The following is a 21,179-nucleotide window of genomic DNA, read 5'->3' as shown; positions in this document are numbered from 1 at the left end:
CCGTAACCAAGGTAACCGAAGTCTTCGGTGTTTCAAGAGGTACTACATCGAAGATTTATGCCACATACAGGGAAAGCAGTAAAACATCATCCGATAAGTCACAACGCGGAAGAAATGTGTGTTGAGCGATCGTGACGGACGATCACTGAAGAGGATTGTGGCGAAAAATAAGAGTGGGACAGCTGTGAAAGTCTCTGCAGAGCTGAATGTCGCATCCGCGAACCCCTGTCGGCACCAAAACATGATGGGAGCTCCATAAGTAGGGAACTGGAGGGCGAGCTGAAATTCCAAAACCATACATCAGTGATGCAAATCCCCGTTAACAGGAAAAGTTGGTACCAGAGCCATAAAGCCCGGGGTTTGGAGCAATGGAAGAATTAATTATGTCGGATTAATCTTGTTTCACACTGTTTCCAATTTCTGACAGTTTACGTCCCAAGAGTGAAACATGGCGGGGGTTCGGTGATGATGTGGGCAGCCATATCGTTGGTATTCCATGGACCCCTTAGTTACTCTGCAAGGTCGCGTATTGCTAAGCCTTACGTGACCAGTTTGGCTGATAAGTCCATCCAATGGCGATGCTATGTTCCAGGATCACAGGGTCCCTCATCACGTACTTTGCGTCGCTTAGGACTGATTTTGTGAGAATTTTCGGATCTCCACTGGGCACCATAGTTACCAGATCTCAACATTGAGCCCTTGTCTGGAGGTAGGCGTACATGATCGCTATCTACCTCCACCATCGTTACTTCAACTTGCCTTTATTTTGCAGGAAGAATGCTACACAATACTCGTGAAAACGATACGGGACCTGTATTATCCATTCAGAGACTATCGGAAGACGTTTTGAGTGACAACGGTTTTCCTACACTGTATTAGGCATGGTAATGTGTATGTTTTCGGTATATCGACATTTTCGTCCACGGCCCTGTAGATGTAGAGCTGCATGAGACCAGTGTTGGGACTGAGAACGTCGACGGCAACAGCAGCATTGATTGCTGAAAAAAAGGGGGTACACACTAGACCAACGAAAGCCAACGGACGATAACCAACCACTTCGTTGGCGGAAATTTGCTTAGTGTGTACGGGTGGCATATCAGTCAACGAAGAAGTTGGCCTTGGCTGCGGTTCGGACTGTCGGCAGTAACACCAAAGCACTGGCCTTGGACCCATCTCCTAGCGTGGACGCCGTGTCGATTGTCGTTGCTTCAGTAACGATTTTCTGTGTCTGTTGAACGGGTAAGTATTTATTGTGTCTAAATATATTGGAATATTGAGTGCAATACGGAGGCAGAGTTGAAACTGGTAATTTCCGCTTGAACGGGAATGTTTATGGGACGCTACGAACTGCGATTGTAAAAACAAACTGAAAAGAGCAGGCGCTTGGAACGAAATAAGTAAGGTGACAGAATATAATGTGCACGACGTGGAAAAGAAAATGGAATCCACACGGATGTGTTTATTTTCTGCACTTACAGCTTTCCTGAAAGAGGTGCCACCTTTCGGAATCTTAGGGCCTAGATAGTGCAATAACAGTTCGAAATCTGTACCTCTCATTCGCAAAAAATCATGAAGTAACCCATGTTCGAATTCAGCTTTAAGGTCAGGCATTAACTTTGCACCACCACGTTGCTCCCTAATATTTGAAAGAGAAAACAGAGGCTGTCCAACAGCGCCGTTTCTTCTTCTACTTCTTTTTCTGATGATGAACTTCTTGCAGTAAAATAAATGCTGCACATGAGACGACTTCTAAATTCTCTTCTTTCTTCATAATACCTGTCGGTGAAACTTTCTAACAATATGGGAGCAACCGTGACAAGTTACCAGAGCCAACTGCGATTCCACATGGCCGAATGCCCTGGTCTCAACGCCTTGCTCTGCTGCGGATGACAGTCCTGAAGCCAATTCGTAGGCGACCAACGTCCGGCCGGATCCATTGGCTGTAGTTCGTTTGCCTTCGTTGAGCTAATGTGTACTCGCTTAAAGTCACTTTTACACGATCGAGGTTTTTTTGTCACAGTTGACTACTCGAGAGAAGTGCGTCTACGGCAGTGGCCCTGGCGTTTCATTCCCGCACTAAGTCTGGTCTATTTTGTGTACTCATTTTCGTTTACACGTCAGCCGGTGCTGTGAAAGCTGCCTGCCCTGCAGGTTGACATCTGAATGGTGAATGTGAGGGTATGAGGGGCTATCTCTTTACGGAAAAATCGAAATATAGTAACAAAGTGCAGGAACAACCAACGACAATAGAATTTATTAATGACAAAAACAGACTAGCAGACTCCATAGTGGCAGTTATTGTCAAAGGTCGTGTGGTAAATTGTTCACAATTCGGAGAACTGAAAGAGTAGGAAAAGTGTCATCCAGACATTTCAGACCGAGCGAGGTGGCGCAGTGGTAGCACACTTGACTCGCATTCGGGAGGACGACGGTTCAATCCCGCGTCCGGCCATCCTGATTTAGGTTTTCCGTGATTTCCCTAAATCGGTCCAGGAAAATGCTGGGATGGTTCCTTTGAAAGGGCACGGCCGACTTCCTTCCCCATGCTTCCCTTATCCGATGAGACCGATGACCTCGCTGTTTGGTCCCTTCCCCCAAACAACCCCAACCCCAGACATTTCAGAACATATACTTGCCAACACATCACACAATAGGCAGAACACAACAAATACACCATGCGATCAAAAGTATCCGGACAGTGGAAAAACGTTGTGTGGAGTGACGAATCACGGTACACAATGTGGCGATCCGATACCAGGGTACGGGTATGGCGAATGCCCTGTGAACGTCATCTGTCAGTGTGTGTAGTGCCAACAGTAAAATTCGAAGGCGCTGGTGTTATGGTGGGGGTCTTGTTTTTCATGGAGGGGACTTGCACCCTTTGTTGTTTTGTGTGGCACCATCAGAGCAGAGGCCTACATTCATGTTTTAAGCACCTTATTGCTTCCCACTGTTGAAGAGCAATTCGGAAATGGCGATTGCATCTTTCAACACGATCGAGCACCTGTTCACAATGCATGACCTGTAGCGGAATGGTTACACGACAATAAATTCCCTGTAATGGACTGGCTTGCGGAGAGTCCTGACATGAATGCTATAGAACACCTTTGGGATGTTTTGTAACGCCGATTTCGTGCCAGGCCTCACCGACCAACATCGATACCTCTCCTCAGTGAACAATGGGCTACCATTCCCCAAGAAACCTTACAGAACCTACACATACTTCGTGTAGGAGAACAGAAGTAGGTAAGAGTACCAGGACCTTGGGTAACTTTTCATCGTGCTACGAAAACAAAGCAAACGACATAATAAAGATTAAGAAGAAACGAATTCACAAAACCCATTTGCATAGGAACCGCGCTGCTGCTACGGTCGCAGGTTCGAATCCTGCCTTGGGCACGGATGTGTGTGATATCCTTAGGTTAGGTTGAAGTAGTTTTGAATCTAGGGGACTGATGACCTCAGATGTTAAGTCCCATAGTGCTTAGAGCCAGCCATCTGAACCATTTGTATAACTTGGTTGGTTGTTTCGGGGGAGGGGACCAAATAGCGAGTTCATCGGACCCATCGGATTAGGCAAGAATGGAGAAGGAAGTCAGCCGTGCCCTTTCAAAGGAACCATCCGGGCATTTGCCTGAAGCGATTTATGGAAATCACAGAAAACCTAAATCAGGATGACTGAACGTGGGTTTGAACCGTCGTACTCCCGAATGTGAGTCCACTGTGCTAAGGCCGGTATTACACTATCAAATTTCTTTGCCAAAGATTTGATCAAAGATGTGATTAAATATTCCGTTAAATATATTTGACAAAATCTTTGACGTAGCGCTAGAAGGGGTATTACACTGTCATCATATTTTTCGTCGAAGTTCAAGATGGCTGACAACAACTTGTTATTAACTGCAGCAGTTGCATGTACCACGATTGCACTGTGTGCACATGCGGAAGAGAAGCGGGGGAAAAAAAGGAAACATACCTGGGTGAAGCCGTGGGTTTTACGACAACACGATAAAAAGCATTCAGCAAAAACTTGGTACGTGAACTTATAGTGGAGGACGTCAAGTCATACATCAATTACTTAAGAATGGATGAGCATACATTTCTGTATGTGCTCAGTGAAGTGTATTCTCATATCAAAAAGCGCAATATTCACTTAAGAACTGCTACATCTGCAGAAGACAGGCTCACTGTAACACTCCGATTCCTTGCTACAGGAGAGGGTTAGGTTAGGTCAGGTTAGGTTAGGTCTCCAATCTTTTTTATTTTTGTATTCAGGGTGCCTCACGTTGTAAAGCGCCTCATCACCTTTATACATCTCTATTAATTTTGTAGTTGTCGGTACACACCAATTGTATTTACTGGCAATGTTGTTCAAAACACTACAGATGACAGAACGCTGCAGCGATGCTAGTGCTCCACGTGGTAACATGTCACATTGCAGTCAACGGAAGACAAGCGACTTCTGTGATCAAATCTGTGGTGTCACAGCCAGACACCACACTTGCTAGCTGGTAGCCTTTAAATCGGCCGCGGTCCGGTACTATACGTCGGACCCGCGTGTCGCCACTGTCAGTGATTGCAGACCGAGCGCCACCACACGGCAGGTCTAGAGAGACGTCCTAGCACTCGCCCCAGTTGTACAGCAGACTTTGCTAGCGATGCTACACTGACAAATACACTCATTTGCCGAGACGATAGTTAGCATAGCCTTCAGCTACGTCATTTGCTACGACCTAGCAAGGCGCCATTACCAGTTTATATTGAGATTATAATTATGTATCATCAAGAGCGATGTTCTCCAATTATGGATTAAAGTTAAGTATTACATCAACTACGTACTTTATTTGCTACTATTAATTCCCTTAACTGTTCCAGACCTCACTCCAGTTTGCGTGAGCTTAAACGCGTGCCTTTCGGCTACCCGTCACTGTGGATTGGCTGTCTTGCCAGTCCACAACAAAATCTACAGCGAGGCCCTAGATTTGATCAAATATTTGACGACATTTGACAAAGTTCCCTATTACACCATCAAATTTCTTTGACAAAGATATTGGACAAAGAAATTTGATAGTGTAATACCGGCCTAAGCACTGCACCACGTTGCTCGGTCTGTATAATAGGAGTGACCTCTACCAGAACAGGTATAACTCCCGATGTTAGTAGACTCCGACATAGTCCTGTGTCTCTGCCCACGCGCAGTGTGTAGCATTCTCGGAAACCTAGAACTCCACATTCGGTACGGTCTTCAGATCATTGACATCACAGGTAAACTTGCGTCGTAGTCGGTTCCCGATTTACACGGAGGCACGAAAAGCGCACGCAGTTCGCGTAGTCGATTTTGAGCAGGAAGCCGCTCGTGTGGAACGAGCTTCAGGACGAACGCAACTGGCGGCACGCGAGAGGCGGCAGCGGCCGTCGGCCGGCCAGAATGCTGCCGGCGGGGAGAGAGGCGGCCTCGACCCGCGGCAGCCCCAGCCGCGCCCACCTGTCGCCAGACCTGGCCCCGCGGACGGCCGCGATCCGGCCACGCGTGCGGCTTCCCCGTCGTGCGTGACGCAGTCCACTCGCCGCACGCACCTCCGCGGCGCGGTCCGCGCGGCCACCAGCTGCACCCCCAGGTGGCGCCTGACATTTACCGACCCGCGCAACCGCCGGCCGTTCATTTCCAGCCGGCTGCGGGCTGCAGCCTCGTGTCCCTTCACTCGAGTTCCGCCATTTGCTGAAAACTCAACGCGTGACCCACATCTGCACACCGCGAGCCGAGAGCACCTCGTACCGTTCCGTCGCTCTCACGGACAGATGCTGCGCGAGAGAAAAAAATGCGAGTTCATCTAATTTCACACTTGGCATCATTGCGCAGAAAGATTACAGAAATAGAAAAAGTGAAAGCTCGACCATTATCGAAGTAAGCACAGCGTCCAAGAAATTACTCACTCCAGGAGACGTCACGCTAATACGGCGTGAAAGCGCCCTTTTGTCTTCTAATGTCCTCAGTTCCGAGGCAAAGAGAATCAACAAGTTTTTTCAGGGACATCATAACCACTTGTAACATAGCAGGGTCTGAAGAAATCTTTTTCCCAAATAGTGAAGTATGCGATACTACCAGAACTCTGGCCACTTCTAATACAACAGGGCCTGACGGAATCTTTTTCCTAAGTAGTGAAGTATGCGATACTATTACCATTCTGGCCATATTTGTTCTTGTTTTCGATTATAACGAACATAATCCATTACTGCAAATGTTTACGAACGTTTCTAACTCTCTAGAATAAATTTTGCCGTAAATATATTTTTTGTTTACGTTCACTTTATACAAAAATGGACTTAGAAGAATAGTCCACAAAAATTCTACAGAAAATCCTGTTTGAACTTATTATTATTATTATTATATTATTATTATTATTATTATTATTTTATTATTATTATTATATTATTAGACTTTTTTCCTTAAAGATAGTGATTAACTTACATGATTTTTCTTTTATTTTTGTTTTCTTCTTCGTTCTCTCCTCCCAAAACCTCTTCATCCTTCGGTTGTATTCCAGTTTTCTTTGCTCTGTGTCTATTTTACCTGTCGTCTGCTTTTCTTTTATTTCAAATTTCGTGTTCATAATTTTGTTTCTGAATTTGTCTTCTCGATCATTTATCATCTCCTTCAAACCACTTGCTGTTTGTCCTTTTTTATTTATTTTATTGAACTATTTATTTCATCAAAAGTCCTCTTTCGAGTGTCCTCGTTCATTCTATTTGTGTGTCCATAGAATGTTAGTCAGCGTTTTCTGATCACGTCTAAGAGTTTGACTGTCCGTCCGTATAATTCTTTGGTTGGTCTCTTCATCCATATGCCATCTGTGTACTGCTCCAAAAATTTTACTACGGATTTTACGTTCTATTTTTTTCTGTTTTCGTGTTGCCTGATGCTCCGATTGTTTTGATGCATAGAATGCTTCTGATAATACAGCTGTGTTTGTAGCGCCTTAGTTTGGCCCGTCTGCAATTTTTCTTTTATTGTAGAGCGTCCACGTCAATTTGTAACCTTTCTGAAGTTTTTCTATTCGTTCTGTGATGGATACCTCGTTTTATCCTCCTATTTCTATACACATTGCAAGTTATTTGAATCTTTCCACTCTTAAATTTTCCGTATTTTGTGTACATTACATTATTATCAATATTTTTAACAGACTATTTCAATTGCAGATAAAACTTACTTCACCATTTATACTTTTATATTTCTTATATCTATATGTAATCGATTTTGGAACATAACACGAAGATTCCAGTTTTAATATTAGCAAATATTTTAACCTTCGTTATCAATTGTTATTAGTAAAAATCTTCACATAAACACATGTCCTCAAGAAGCGTCACAAAGTAAATTTGATGAATAATCTAAATGACACTAATGTAGTGTTCACTTATCGAAAGTTCTAGAAGCTTCAAGAGAAGACAGCTTTTATGTATTATTGTTCACACTCCTTAAGGGCGTCTGACTGTTTTTGTTGTAGATTAAGTTAACACCTGTAAGGTTCTTTGCAAATTGTACATCAGATAGACAGTGAAAAGAGGTCTATGTTTTATGCGTTGAGATTTTTATGTGGATATATGAAACTATGTGTGAACTTTATGTACGATGTCAAATAAACAACATTTTCTGACAGAATAACAACTAAGTTCATGCCATGTCATTTAACACCCTGGATTTCAAATATGACATTACCCAACATTTCAACGCCTCTGGACACTGACATCACATTAAGAAGCTAATTCAAGTTTTTATTGTTGTTTGTCACTTGAATATACAGGTTGATTACAACTAAATTTCCAAATTCAAAACACTGTAAAACAAGAACGATTACTCAGAATGACTTCAGATTTAAACGGAATATGGTTGCAGAATGGGGAAACGTTATGGAAACAAAACAAGAAACAAATTAAAATATTCCCCCTAGATGACGCTCCTCTCGCAGGGACTCTGTGGTTCTCTGTCGGCTCCGCATTGGCCATACGTGGCTGATGCCTGGTTACCTCCTCCTAACAACGTAAATGTCATTTTCTGTAGAATTTTTTGGACTAATCTTCAAAGTGCATCTTTGTATAAAGTGAACATAAACAAAAAATATATTTACGGCAAAATTTATTCTATAGAGTTAGAAACGTTCGTAAACATCTGCACTAATGGATTATTTACTTTATGAACGAAAACAAGACCAAATATAGCCAGAATGGTAATAGTATCGCATACTTCACTAGTTGGGAAAAAGATTCCGTCAGCTCAGGTCAGTTTCAGACAAGCCAATCTCCATAAGCAGTTTCCGCAGAGCCTGTTTGGCCAGCATGTGGGCAAGTTCGTTGCCTGAGATTCCGACGTGACCTGGGGTCCAAACACCACTGAACGACTGGACCATGCCAGGGCATAGATGGACTCCTGGATGGTCGCTACCAACTGATGACGAGGGTAGCACTGGTCGATAACTTTTAGACTGCTCAAGGAGTCAGTACACAGGAGAAATGATTCGCCTGGGCATGAGCGGATGTGCTCAAGAGCACGAGATATGGCCTGCAGCTCTACAGTGAAAACACTGCAGCCATCTGGTAAGGAGTGCTATTCTGTATGTCCTCCATGAACATAGGCAAAGCCAACGTGACTATCAGCCATCGAGCCATCGTTGTAAACCACTTCATGGCCCTGGTACATGTCAAGAATCGAGAGGAAGTGACAGCAGAGAGTCACAGGGTTAACTGAGTCCTTAGGGCCATGTGAAAGCTCCAGGCGAAGCCGCGGCCTAGGTGTACACCATGGAGGTGTTCGTGAATGAACCTCAAGTATAGGTAGTAAAGGTAAGGACTCCAGTTCGGAGAGAAGGGATCGAACATGAACTGCAATTGTAAGCCCTTACCTGGGCCGCCGATGAGGGAGATGAACCGCCGTAGGCGGGAAAAGGAGACGGTAATTTGGATGCGCAGGAGAACTACAAACGTGCGCAACGAACTGGAGAGCAATTGCGCACGCCTAACCTGCAGTGGAGGGACTCTGGCCTCCACCAAGACGCTCGTCACCAGACTCGTCCTAAGAGTTCCTCTCGCTGGGCGAACGCCACAGTGGTGCACTAAGTCGAGTAAACGCAATGCTGAGGGTGCCACAAACCATAAACCACACTCCCATAGTAAAGGTGGGATTGAACAAGGGCTCTGCAGAGCTGAAGCAGCGTAGAGCAGTGTTGCCCGGGCAGCGGAGGGCATTGAGGGGCTGCCAGCAGTTCCACTTAAGCTGACGGAGGTGAGGAAGCCAAGTCAATCGGGCGTCGAAAACCAGTCCTAAGAATTGATATCTCTACTCCACTACAGTGAATGGATCGTCATTAAGATAAAGTTCTGGTTCCGGATGAACGGTACGACGCCGACAGAAGTGCACAACACACGACTTTGCGGCCGAAAACTGGAAACTACGGGCTAGAGCCCATGAGTGTGCCTTGTGGATGGCCCCCTGTAGGCGCCGCTCAGCAACACCAGTGTTGGTGGGGCAGTACGATATGCAGAAGTCGTCTGCATACAGAAAAGGTGAGACAGACGTCTCTACAGCTGCTGCTAGACCATTAATGGGCACTAAAACTAGAGACACTCGATACGGAGCCCTGTGGGACCCCTTTCTGTCCGCAGCTCGTGGTCGTGCGGTAGCGTTCTCTCTTCCCACGCCCGGGTTCCGGGTTCGATTCCCGGCGGGGTCAGGGATTTTCTCTGCCTCGTGATGACTGGGTGTTGCGTGATGTCCTTAGGTTAGTTAGGTTTAAGTAGTTCTAAGTTCTAGGGGACTGATGACCATAGATGTTAAATCCCATAGTGCTCAGACATTTGAGCCATTTTGACCCCTTTCTCCTGGATATGGGGAACTTTGGGAGGCACCAACTTGGACAAAGAAAGCACAAACTGACAGGAAATTCTGGATAAAAATCAGGAGTGGGCCTCGGAGACCCCACTTATATATTGTGGCAAGGATATGATGTCGCCAAGTCGTGTCATATGCTTTTTGTAAACATGAAAAGACAGAACCAGGTGCTGCCATCTGAAAAAGGCTGTTCGGATGGCAGACTCGAGGGACCCAAGATTATCAGTGGTAGAGCGATTCTGGTGGAAGCCGCCCTGACATGGAGCCATTAGGTCACGTGAACCCAGGACCCAACACAACTGCCGACATACCATACATTCCAACAGCTTACAAAGAACGTTGGTGAGGCTGATGGGCCGATAGCTATCCACATCAAGTGGGCTTTTACTGGGTTTAAGCATCGGAATGATAGTGCTCTCCTACCATTGCGATGGAAAGACGCCATTGCACCAGGTTCGGTTGAAGATGAGGAGATATCGCTTTTAGTCAGATGAGAGATGTTTAATCATCTGACCTTGGATCCCATCTGGCCCAGGAGCTGTGTCGGGGCAATGTGCAAGGGCACTGAGGAGCTCCAACTCTGTAAATGGGGCGTTATAGGGTTCACTGTGGCGTGTAGCGAACGAGAGGACTTCCCTTTCCATCCGCTGTTTGAGGGTGCGAAAGGTAGTTCTCTGATTCAGAGGCTTTAGCATAGTGCTCAGCAATCGCGTTTGCGTCGGTAGATAACACGCCATTGATGTTAATGCCAGGGACACTTGTTGGGGTCCGGTACCCAAAAAGACGTCTGATCTTCATCCAGACATGGGAAGGTGACGTATGGCACCCAATGTTCGAGACATATCTCTCCCAACACTCCTGCTTCCGCCTTTTGATAAGCTGGCGAACGCAGGCATGGAGCTACTTAATGGCTATGGGGTGCTCCAGGAAAGGGTGCCGCTTATGCCGCAGTAGAGCTCGCCGACGGTCCTTAATTGCCTCATCGACTTCCGGCGACCACGAAGGGACTGCCTTTCGCCGGGGGCAGCCTACAGAGCGAGGGCCGCGTTTTCCGCCGAAGTAACGATTGATGTATTCAACTGCTCAACCATCACAACGATGTTACCGTGTGGGGGAAAGTCAGCGGTGACCGCAGAGGTGAAAGTTTCCCAGTCCGCCTTGTTTAAAGCCCACCTGGAAAGGCATCCAAGGGCCTACACCGGGGCAGTGACAGGAAGATGGGGAAGTGGTCACTACCACACAGGTCGTCATGTGCTCTCCAGTGGATAGATGTGAGAAGTCCTGGGCTGAAAATGGATAAATCAATGGCCGAGTAACTACCACTAACCACACTGAAATGTGTGGCGGCCCCATTATTTAAGAGGCAGAGGTTGAACTGAGACAGTAAACTTTCGACATCTCTGCCTCGGCCAGTAATCCCGGTGCCACCCCACAAGGGGTTATGCACGTTAAAAGCTCCCAAAAGTAGGAAAGGTTTAGGGAGTTGATCAATCAATGTAGCTAATACATTCAGGGGTACTGCACCATCTGGAGGAAGATATACATTGCAGACAGTTATTTCCTGCGTCGTCCTTATTCTGACGGTCACAGCTTCAAGAGGGGTTTGTAGGGGCATAGTTTCACTACAGACTGAGTTTAGGACATAAACGCAAACTCCACCTGACACTCGATTATAGCACCGCGTGGGGGGGGGGGGGGGGGTATATGGCTTGACATCACAGTGTAGACCATCACCTTGACCTTCTCGGGTAAGATGTCACCCTTGAAGGGCAAGATGAAGGCACCAGTGGCAACCTGATTATCCCTCGCACCCTGATGAACGCGCCACACGAAATGAACACCTCGCCGCTCTAATTTGGCGCGCAGCTCGTCGTGAGACTGACAGAAGGTCCCTGTGGAAGATAATAACCTGGACCATATTTCAGCTCTTATATGGCGTGATGGTAACAGAAACATTCCCCACCTTGTTACAATCGAATGAAGTCTGTGAATGGGCAGAGGACGCTGTTTATATTAAGACTGACCCAGATCGCAAGCCCTCCACCTCCCCAAACTGGTCCTCTAAATACTCTATAAAAAACTATGGCTTCGTCGAAACAAAGGAGTCCCCATCAGTTCTCGTACATATGAGGTACCGGAGTGAATAAGGTACGCTGCCATCCTCAGCCTGGCGTTCCTCCCATGGTGTGGCCACAGAGAGGAATGATTTGGGATCGTACTTTCTTGCATTGTACTGAGACTTGGAACGCTTAGAGACTGCTGGTGTTTGATCACCAGCAAGTGAACACGTGGTACGCTTCATCGCACGTCATCCGCCCTGATGCCACCCACTCCGACCAGGGACCCTCTCAACGGGCGCCAACCAGCTGTAGCAAAGGCCACCTGGTAGGATAGCCATTGCTGGGAGTCCCGATGCCCCAGAATGACTGGCATCTACTCCTTGGCATACGTGGGGAGTTAACGGCGCAGGTTTCAGCAGAGCGATCCCTGTGTTGTCAAGTGGTTACAACCAACAGATTACATGGTGGTCCCACCACAACGGACTGGCTACCATGCTGGATATGAGATGCAAAGAAGTCCATGGTCATCGTCGGCGCAAAAAGCGACATTGCATAGTGCATGGTGGAAAACGCACCCAGCAAGGCGTCCTCGCCCAAGAGATGGAGATTATGCGGGACTGAAATGCGACGACGAGAAAGTGGGCTAAAGATCTCGAGGTACGATGGACACGATGCGCTATGTAAAGGGCGCTTCCCCAATTGGCTCGCTCTTCGGGAAATTTTGAAAATTGGATGTCAAACCCTACAGGGGACCATCACATAAAGATGGAGATGTGTGAGACTCCATTTAGTCGCCTCTTACGACGGGAAGGAATACCTCGGGCCTATTCTAATCCCCGAATCTGCAGGGGAGAGACTGGCACAAGACATGTTCAATGTGCTGTCCACCCTTTTCTGTCGCCAGTTTAAACCGAGAAAGAGTATGTTCCACAACAGTTGGGACTGTCTCAGGTGTGAGGTTCAGAATGCGATGCGCTGTGCATGCCTTCAGTTGAGCGACGTTTGCAATCGGAACAGTGAACAAAGCATCTTTCATATAACCCCACAGTCAGAGATCACATGGATTAAGACCAAGTGACCTGGACGGCCAGACTGTAGGAAAATGACGTCCGATAATTCTAGCATTTACGAAATGCCTCTGCAGCAGCCGCTTCACTGGCTGTGCAATGGGCTGAGAAACTTCATCTTGGGTAAAAATGATCCTACCACTCATCGACGTTGTTAAAGGCTTGGAATGACGTTGGTGCGCGTTAATCAGAGAGGGTGAAGGCTGCAGGACCCACAAGGCTCATCTCCTCGAAAAAATACGGCCCTACGCTAAACGATCCACACAATCGCCTCTGTAGAGTGAAGTGGTACCGGTTGAAGTGTGTGCGGATTCCCCGTTGGCCATATTCTGCAGTTCTGCTTATAGGTATGTCCACATAATGTTCCATGGCCGTTCATTGTCCACTTCCACGCGAGCAAGCAAATCTAGAGCAAATGTTTATCTTACCGGCAGGTAAGCTAAGCAACTCCTGAACATGGGTAATTTTATATGGATATCAACACAGGATGTTTCGCAGAATTTTATGCACCGTGCACACATCATGTCCAAAGTTCGGGCAACTGCATATTCCCGTTCAACCTCCTCCTACTGTACTGTGGCCACATCTTCTGCTGACGTCGGATTAACTGTTTTCGTCCCTCTGCCACAACGCACTTCAAACGAACCTGTCTTCCCGGATCTCGTAAACATTTCCTTCATTTGGCAGGCATCGGACGTCTTTTTTCATCCCTTGAGGGTCCAGAAGTTCTGCAGAGCTACTGGCGGACAATCGCTGTTCTTGTAAAAAATCTTTACCACCATCGCGCGATCCTTCATTGAGACAGTCATGCCGCGCATCTCGGACGCAACCTGAGCAAGAGCTATGTACCCCGCGTCTTTAATTTTGCGTATTCAGCCGCTTACAGCACCATCTACGGGTAATTTTTTTGTTTTTTTCCCTTCTTCGATAATATTCCGTTCAAATTGGACATCGTTCCGAGCAGTGGTTCTTTTCTTTCTTATTGCGTTCTGAAACTGGAATTTTAATTATAATTACCTTGTATTGTTTGCTAAATGGTAATTGTTTTTATGGAATATCAACATAACTGTAAACACAAATTTATTATTGCTGAAGCAAAGGAGGGGCGTCATAAGCTAACGATGGTCTTTGATGATGAGACCTAATAGAACTACAAAATTTTAGATTTTGGCGTTTCACCTGCTGCCCAAAGTAGTCCCAGATATTATCTATAGCGGGTGTGGATGGTTTCACAGTAACGGTGCACAGGTGTGGCCCTCACGGCGAGCGTCATGGGCCCTCCTGGACCCTGGCGCAGGGATGGGACAGATTGTTTGGACTCTATGATGACAGGTATTTTTGTAATTTGCTGGTAACCTGTTATAAAAGCGACATATCAATTTACCATAGCTGTGGTGATGAACTTAGTGGTTTTTAATTACAACGTTGTTTTACAGACGGGTTTGGTAAGATATTTTGTGGATTCTGAGGGATAGGCGTCTTCCTTGAATAACATTGTTTCTGATTAAAGGCGTCGGCTTACAGGTCAACACATTACAGAAAACTTATTTATGAGCAGATGTGGGACGAAATATTGCCCAACACGTTCATTAATTGATATTTTCCTTTCAGTTTGTCATGTAGTTGTTTCTTATGAACGTTATAAAGTCAAGACATATATTTGGCGAAACCATGGTTATGTCATTCGCAGTAATGAAGGCAAAAGGATAATACAAATGTTGCACGAAGGTGTCTCTTCTGCCTGTCATTTACAGGACGCAGTACAAAAGGAATAAGTTATGGCAACAGTAATACATTTCAAACTTAACAATCCATTCACAGGTTGTAATAAAAGTAGAAACTAGCCCATCTGCTGTTTATGACTACATAATGTGCCAGCATCTGTTTGTAACACTCGGAAACGCACAACGTAACAAGAAAGCCAGTCTGCAAAAAAATGGTTCAAATGGCTCTGAGCACTATGGGACTTAACATCTGAGGTCATCAGTCCTCTAGACTTAGAACTACTTAAACCTAACTAACCTAAGGACATCACACACACCCATGCCCGAGGCAGGATTCGAACCTGCGACCGTAGCAGCAGCGCGGTTCTGGACTGAAGCGCCTAGAACCACTCGGTCACAGCGGCCGGCACCAGTCTGCAACCCCAGATTTTACCCTTTGGCAACTACTATGCGGCCCGCTAATGATTTTTGTCGGGCTCATCTGCACAATCAGAATTTTTATGTAACAATTTATACCTTTTTGGAAACGCAGAGTTAACTAACGCAAGCAATTATTTTGAAAGATGCGGCCCTCCGCTAAACTCTGTTTACACAAAGTGTCTAAAGTATTGCCCACACTGATCTACAGGGTTAAGACAGGATTACTTAGCAAGGCAGTTGAACGACTGAGTACCGAGGAAAGTACGCTTGGAGCTCTGAACACGGCCACGTTTGAAGACGTGATTGTCCACAGCGTACGCGCCACTCAGATGTAGAAGAAAGACCAACACCTGAGCACCGAGAACGTTGAAGTAAACATCCTGGTTCATGTCCACAGTAACCTGAACGAGTGGTCCCAAATCCTGGTACGGAAAACAACCCCGAGGCACCACGGAACAACCTGGTGCCTGAACAACGCCCTAAACACCCAACGGCTTAAACGCCTGCTTGACGCGTGTGAACACTGTGTCTTGCACCGTCTGACAGAATCAAAATCGTCACTCTTCGGACCATATTACACGCCACCAAACAGTTACTGTTCAGCTTTGTGTTGTTTCGCTCGTTGAAGATGTTCACCTTTATGTAACGCTCTGAGCAGTGGCCCGTTTGAAAGGAACCCAGCACCTAATATCTACTGCATGCAGTTCCCTTTACAGTGCCTGCCCGTGCCGCATGTGCGTTTACTGCAGGGCATTTGCTGCCACTGAGAGTGCGTCATACTGTCGCTTAGGATCTTTCTACGGCCACTGTTCTTATGTCGTGTTACTAGGCTGCGAGTGGTACACTATTCACTGTAAACTCGTTGATACTCCCCACTGATTAACAAATGGGCAGTTTCATTCATGGTGTCGTCATGGGTACATCCATACACATTAGCTCCTATCTGTCATTTTGTCACGTCTCAAAAATGGTTCAAATGGCTCTGAGCACTATGGGACTTCTGAGGTCATGAGTCCCCTAGAACTTAGAACTACTTAAACCTAACTAACCTAAGGACATCGCACACATCCATGCCCGAGGCAGGATTCGAACCTGCGACCGTTGCGGTCGTGCGGTTCCAGACTGAAGCGCCTAGAACCGCTCGGCTACTCCGGCCGGCTGACACGTCTCCATGTCAACCTATGTTAGTGCACTGATTCCAAGCAACCGAGTGGCACATACAGATCACTTTACTGCCGTGACTTTCATCAGCGATAGAGGGCCACGTTGCATTCTGGCACCAGTTGTACGAGGGGCATTCAATAAGTCATGCAACGCATTTTTTCCATAAATCAGGAGGCTATTTTTATTGGGATTTCCAGCACACCTATTATTCTCTTACTCTTTTGGCTATAAAATGCTATTCTTCAGCATGATTTCGTTCAATGTCTTAGCCACCTCACTAGGAGGGCCAATACACCCGCATGGTAAAACTCTGCTGGTCGACGTCGGAGCCAGTGTCTTGCTGTATCAATAACCTCTTTATCATCCACGCACTGCTTCCACAGAGATTGTCCTTCGTTGCTCTCTATGGTCTTCTGCTAAGCGGCGAGGAACGGAGCGGGCACACACCTTTACATGCCCCAACTGGTGGACGAGTGTGTCAGCACTAACAGAGACGTCCGGTTGTGCAGCGAAGTGTTTAATTGTGATCCGTCGACCACCTCGACTGTGTGTGTCCGCACATTCCCACACTGCAGAAGCCACAGCTGTGTGCGACCGACCGGCATGCGGGAGATCGGACGGGTTTTGTGCTACTTTGTTGCGATGATGACACTGCCAGATCTCCGTAGACATTCTGCAAGCGCCTATGAATATGTGCGAAGCTCTAATTTTCCACCAAAAGAAACTCAGTCACGGTTCTCTGCTTGGAACGCCCCTGCTTTAGACGCCATTTTGAAAGCTACGTATAGCGAGCGCCATCACCTATCGGAACCTCATGAAACAATAGAGGGAGAAGCAGGAATATTTCAGAATGTTCTACAACAAATTCCGCATTTTTCAACTGAAACCGGTCGAGAAAAAGAGTGCTGTGTTACTTATTGAACGACTGTCATATATCGTCTAAAGTGGTCCAAAACTACGAGGGTGCTCTTTTAAGCGTGTTACTAAAGCTTTTGTTCGGGGAGCTCATTACCAGTAACGAGCTGCTGTTTCCACACGAGGACGTTGCTGCTGTACCTATTACGCAGCTGTTGCTCGTCTCTCCTTAATTTCACAAAACAGGTCAAAATTGTAGAGTGATTTTGAGCATTATTTCAAAGACCATGCAAGGGGTCTTTCACATTCAAAGGATGGATGGATATGTAAACACAAGTGAACAGAACTGCGACATCTATAAATTACTGACTCCAGCTGTCAGAGGGAAATAAAGTATTCTGGCAGTTCATTTACCCATAGTTAAAAACCATGAAGGTTCATACTTTGTTGGTACTTCCGCCAATACCACATCCCTTTTCAAGTGATACGTTTTCCATACTTTCCATAATTTTTTACATCAACCTACAATACGTCCGTACAATCTACTCTCAGCGCTTACATTCCGAATTTCAAATAAAAGCCCTTTATTTGCTGACTTTCTTGAAAGCGAATAAAATTCCTCCTCGTAAAGACAGGTCTTTATCAACAACACCACGAATTTCGGAGGATTAATTCTCCATTTGTCAGATATCTGCAGTACAGAATTATGTTATGAAACAGTCCAGCTATAAAGTAATATCTCGTAATTAAAGTTAGTCTTAATATCACAACATTAAAATCTTTTTTATTAAACTACAACTCACTTAAACGTGGAAAATTATAACAACGAGGAAAGCTATAAGCTAACGTCGTCTAATTTTGTTTGGACCATGGACCCTATTAATCACAACTAACTGTGCAAACTGAATATTCAGTTTTCATAATGTTAGTAATTAAATACACAATGTAATGACAATTAATTAATTACAAGAAATTCCTCCATAATTTACCATACTCGAAACCATCATTCCGACGTTAGGCAATGACGTTGATCACGGAAACGCAATACCCCAACCATATGTTCAAAATTAAACAATGACAGTAAAATCTTACACCTAATCACAAAACATATCGTATCAGTAAGAAATTAACGGAGGACTTCAAAAGAACGAAGAATTCCATGCAGCACGTGAAACCCAAGTACACGCTCGTGGACAAGTAAAATTACTATAGACAGCGGCCTGCAGGTAAAGAAAACATCTGTCCATAAGTATTGCCAAACAGTTAAAAAAGCAAATCTTTAAATGATTAAGTGTCTTAATTAACTCGGGACTTCTGTTAGCCTTATGTGTGTGTCGATATCAGGAGGATTGTTTTTATCTGGTTTCTTAGTTTTTAGCACTTGAAAATAGTGTGGTCCCGAATCATATCGTGGCAATAATTACACGATTGGCAATTGGGATGAATATCCTCAATATCTACAAACACTTTTGCTTTCTTATTTCTCCGTTATTGAAAATGATAAAACCGTCCAGGAATGAGTTTAGATAAAACATGCAATGATTTTTCTGTTTTTCATGTCTTGCTCTGAAGATCACAAGCGATGAAGAACTCATATGCACTTTGCAATTCAGCTGACGAAGCTACTCGTATTGACATTCATGAATTGCTGTAATCTCAATTAGAATACTCACTTAACAGAAGCTTGAGGTCAAATTAAACATAACTGTTACGTTGACCAACGTTGCGGATAACATGGCGAGTTTCAATCAAATCAAGCTCAAACTGAATTACGTCTCTGTTAAAAGAAGAAGGAAAAGTTTGACAGTTTGCTTCAAAGCAGTTAGTAAGGCCAAAGCAAGGTGTTTTAAAGAACACGACTTTCATTACCAAACTTTGGTGACAGATCTTTCAGGATAACTGATTAGACTAGATTAGTACTTGTTCCATAGATCATGAATATGACACTTCGTAATAATGTGGAACGTGTCAGGTTAATAAAAGGTGTATATACAATATATTACATTACACAAAATATTACATGACACTTAATATTTTTAATTTCTTTTTTTTTGGGGGGGGGGGGGGGTTGGGGAAGTTACCCACTTACTATATCCAAAAATTCATCTAATGAGTAGAAGGAGTTGCCATTAAGAAATTCTTTTAATTTCCTTTGACATGCTATATGGCTATGTGTCAGACTTTTGCTGCTGTTAGGTAAGTGACCAAAGACTTTCGTGGTAGCATAATTTACCCCCTTGTGAGCCAAAGTTAGATTTAACCTTGAGTAGTGAAGATCATCCTTTCTCCTAGTGTTGTAGCCATGTACACTGCTATTACTTTCGAATTCGTTCGGATTGTTAATAACAAATTTCATAAGTGAATATATATATATTGTGAGGCTACACTGAAGATCTCTAGCTCTCTAAATAAGTGTCTCCAGGATGATCTTGGATGAGCTCCAACAATTATTCTGATTACACGCTGATTAACAGCCTTCTTTGTTAAAATAATAGCTGCTGTGAAAGATAATGATCTCCCGTAACTAACAGAAAGTATGTTTAGAACGAAATTCTTGTTTGTCACTTTAATATTAAACATAATGAATATTAATTAGTATATACAGTTTATGTGCATATCATGAGGCCTGTAATATTAGACAAGTATTACGACCAGAAAGTTTCAGAATTCTCGAGTCAAGTTCGCAAAATTGGTTACATGCAAGAAAACGTCCACATTCAGTAAGGAACCTCCTTCGTTCGTAAGTAGACATGCAGTTGACAGTTGAAAACCCGTTTTGTCGATATGAAGCAGGCTAACATTAGAAGAATTCAAAGAGGACCTGTATAAGCTTGTACTTTATTCCTAAAAACTTATGTTAATTACTTTAGACACAGTCGTTTGTGTCAAGGAACCAAATTAAAGGCGTTCTTAAAATTTTTCTCTCACGTACGATACGAGGTACTTTCTTCTACGGTCACATGCGCAACAAGTCTATTTTCTAAATCACTTTGTCCTGACTACAAGAATGGCGGGAAAAGTTTCGTTTTACTAGCGTTTTATCCGGATCCTGACAGAATGGATTTTAATATAAGGCATTTTTTATATTGCCGGGTCAGAATTAGAAAAAAACACATACCAATGTCACAATTTTAATGACCATGTTAAGGAGGCAATGATTCAAAATTTTAAATATTTTCTAAAAAAATTATGGTTTTGTACAATGGCTACATGTTACTTTATTAAAACGAGCAGTTTTGGTCAAACAACAGGCGATTCGAATCTAAAAAATACTACATTAATTACAGAACATGCATCCTTTCATAAATGGACGCATTCATAATAATTAATGTCGGTATTCACAACTGAGGATGGTCGGTAATTTGAGCAATGCTGCTAGTTTTAATTAAATGACATGCAGCTACAATGTGGAGTCACGAGTTTTTAAACGTTTTTAATCACACTGCTTAAAAATACTCGATTAACAACCAACAATTGTGTTACGAGGAGTACGAATGCCAGGCAAAATTTACGCCGACCCCTAAGACGCCAAACGCCGCGTCAGCGCACGCTGGCGACATGTAGCGGGTCTCCGGCACGTGAGCAGAAATGCAGAGCGTGTGTCGCAAGGGACTTACCTGGTGAGAGCGCGGGCTCCCGTGTTGACACGCGGCACGTGCGCGCGCGTGCTCGGCCGACACAGCGACAGTGCGACCACTGACTGCCGACACGCGCGAGCGCGCGCGCGCCCTAGCGCCGGAGAACCACGGTGTCGCCGCCCTGCGGCCCCCCGGCCAACTACGTGCTCCGCGGCCGCCGGCTCACAGCTGAGGCTAGCTGCCTTCTGGACCGCGTTGCAGTTGTCACACTTATTTCTCGGTGGATAGTGTCGTACGTCTATAACCCTTTATTTGGCAAATGGTGAAAATAAAAACAAAATAATTTTTTCAGTGCTTATATTTATTTATTATGCTTAAAGAAATACAATTCAGTCAGTTTTAGAAATTTTTGACAAAAATTATGAAAA

At 44.8% G+C, this 21,179-nt stretch overlaps 1 long non-coding RNA gene across 1 annotated transcript in view; it reads right to left on the bottom strand.

Annotated features, from left to right (window-relative positions):
* LOC124777739 overlaps positions 1–20,863 on the bottom strand; it is a 618,986-nt gene extending 598,123 nt beyond the window's left edge. The window contains exon 1 of the long non-coding RNA XR_007015774.1: positions 20,791–20,863. This is a non-coding gene — a long non-coding RNA (uncharacterized LOC124777739). The remainder of the gene's footprint in view (positions 1–20,790) is intronic.
* Positions 20,864–21,179: the final 316 nt, after the last annotated feature.

This window comes from Schistocerca piceifrons, chromosome 2 (assembly GCF_021461385.2).
Source record: "Schistocerca piceifrons isolate TAMUIC-IGC-003096 chromosome 2, iqSchPice1.1, whole genome shotgun sequence".
Classification (NCBI taxonomy): Eukaryota; Metazoa; Arthropoda; class Insecta; order Orthoptera; family Acrididae; genus Schistocerca; species Schistocerca piceifrons.
The sequence above is the reverse complement of the archived record's forward strand: the minus strand, read 5'-3'. Positions and strand labels throughout refer to the sequence as shown.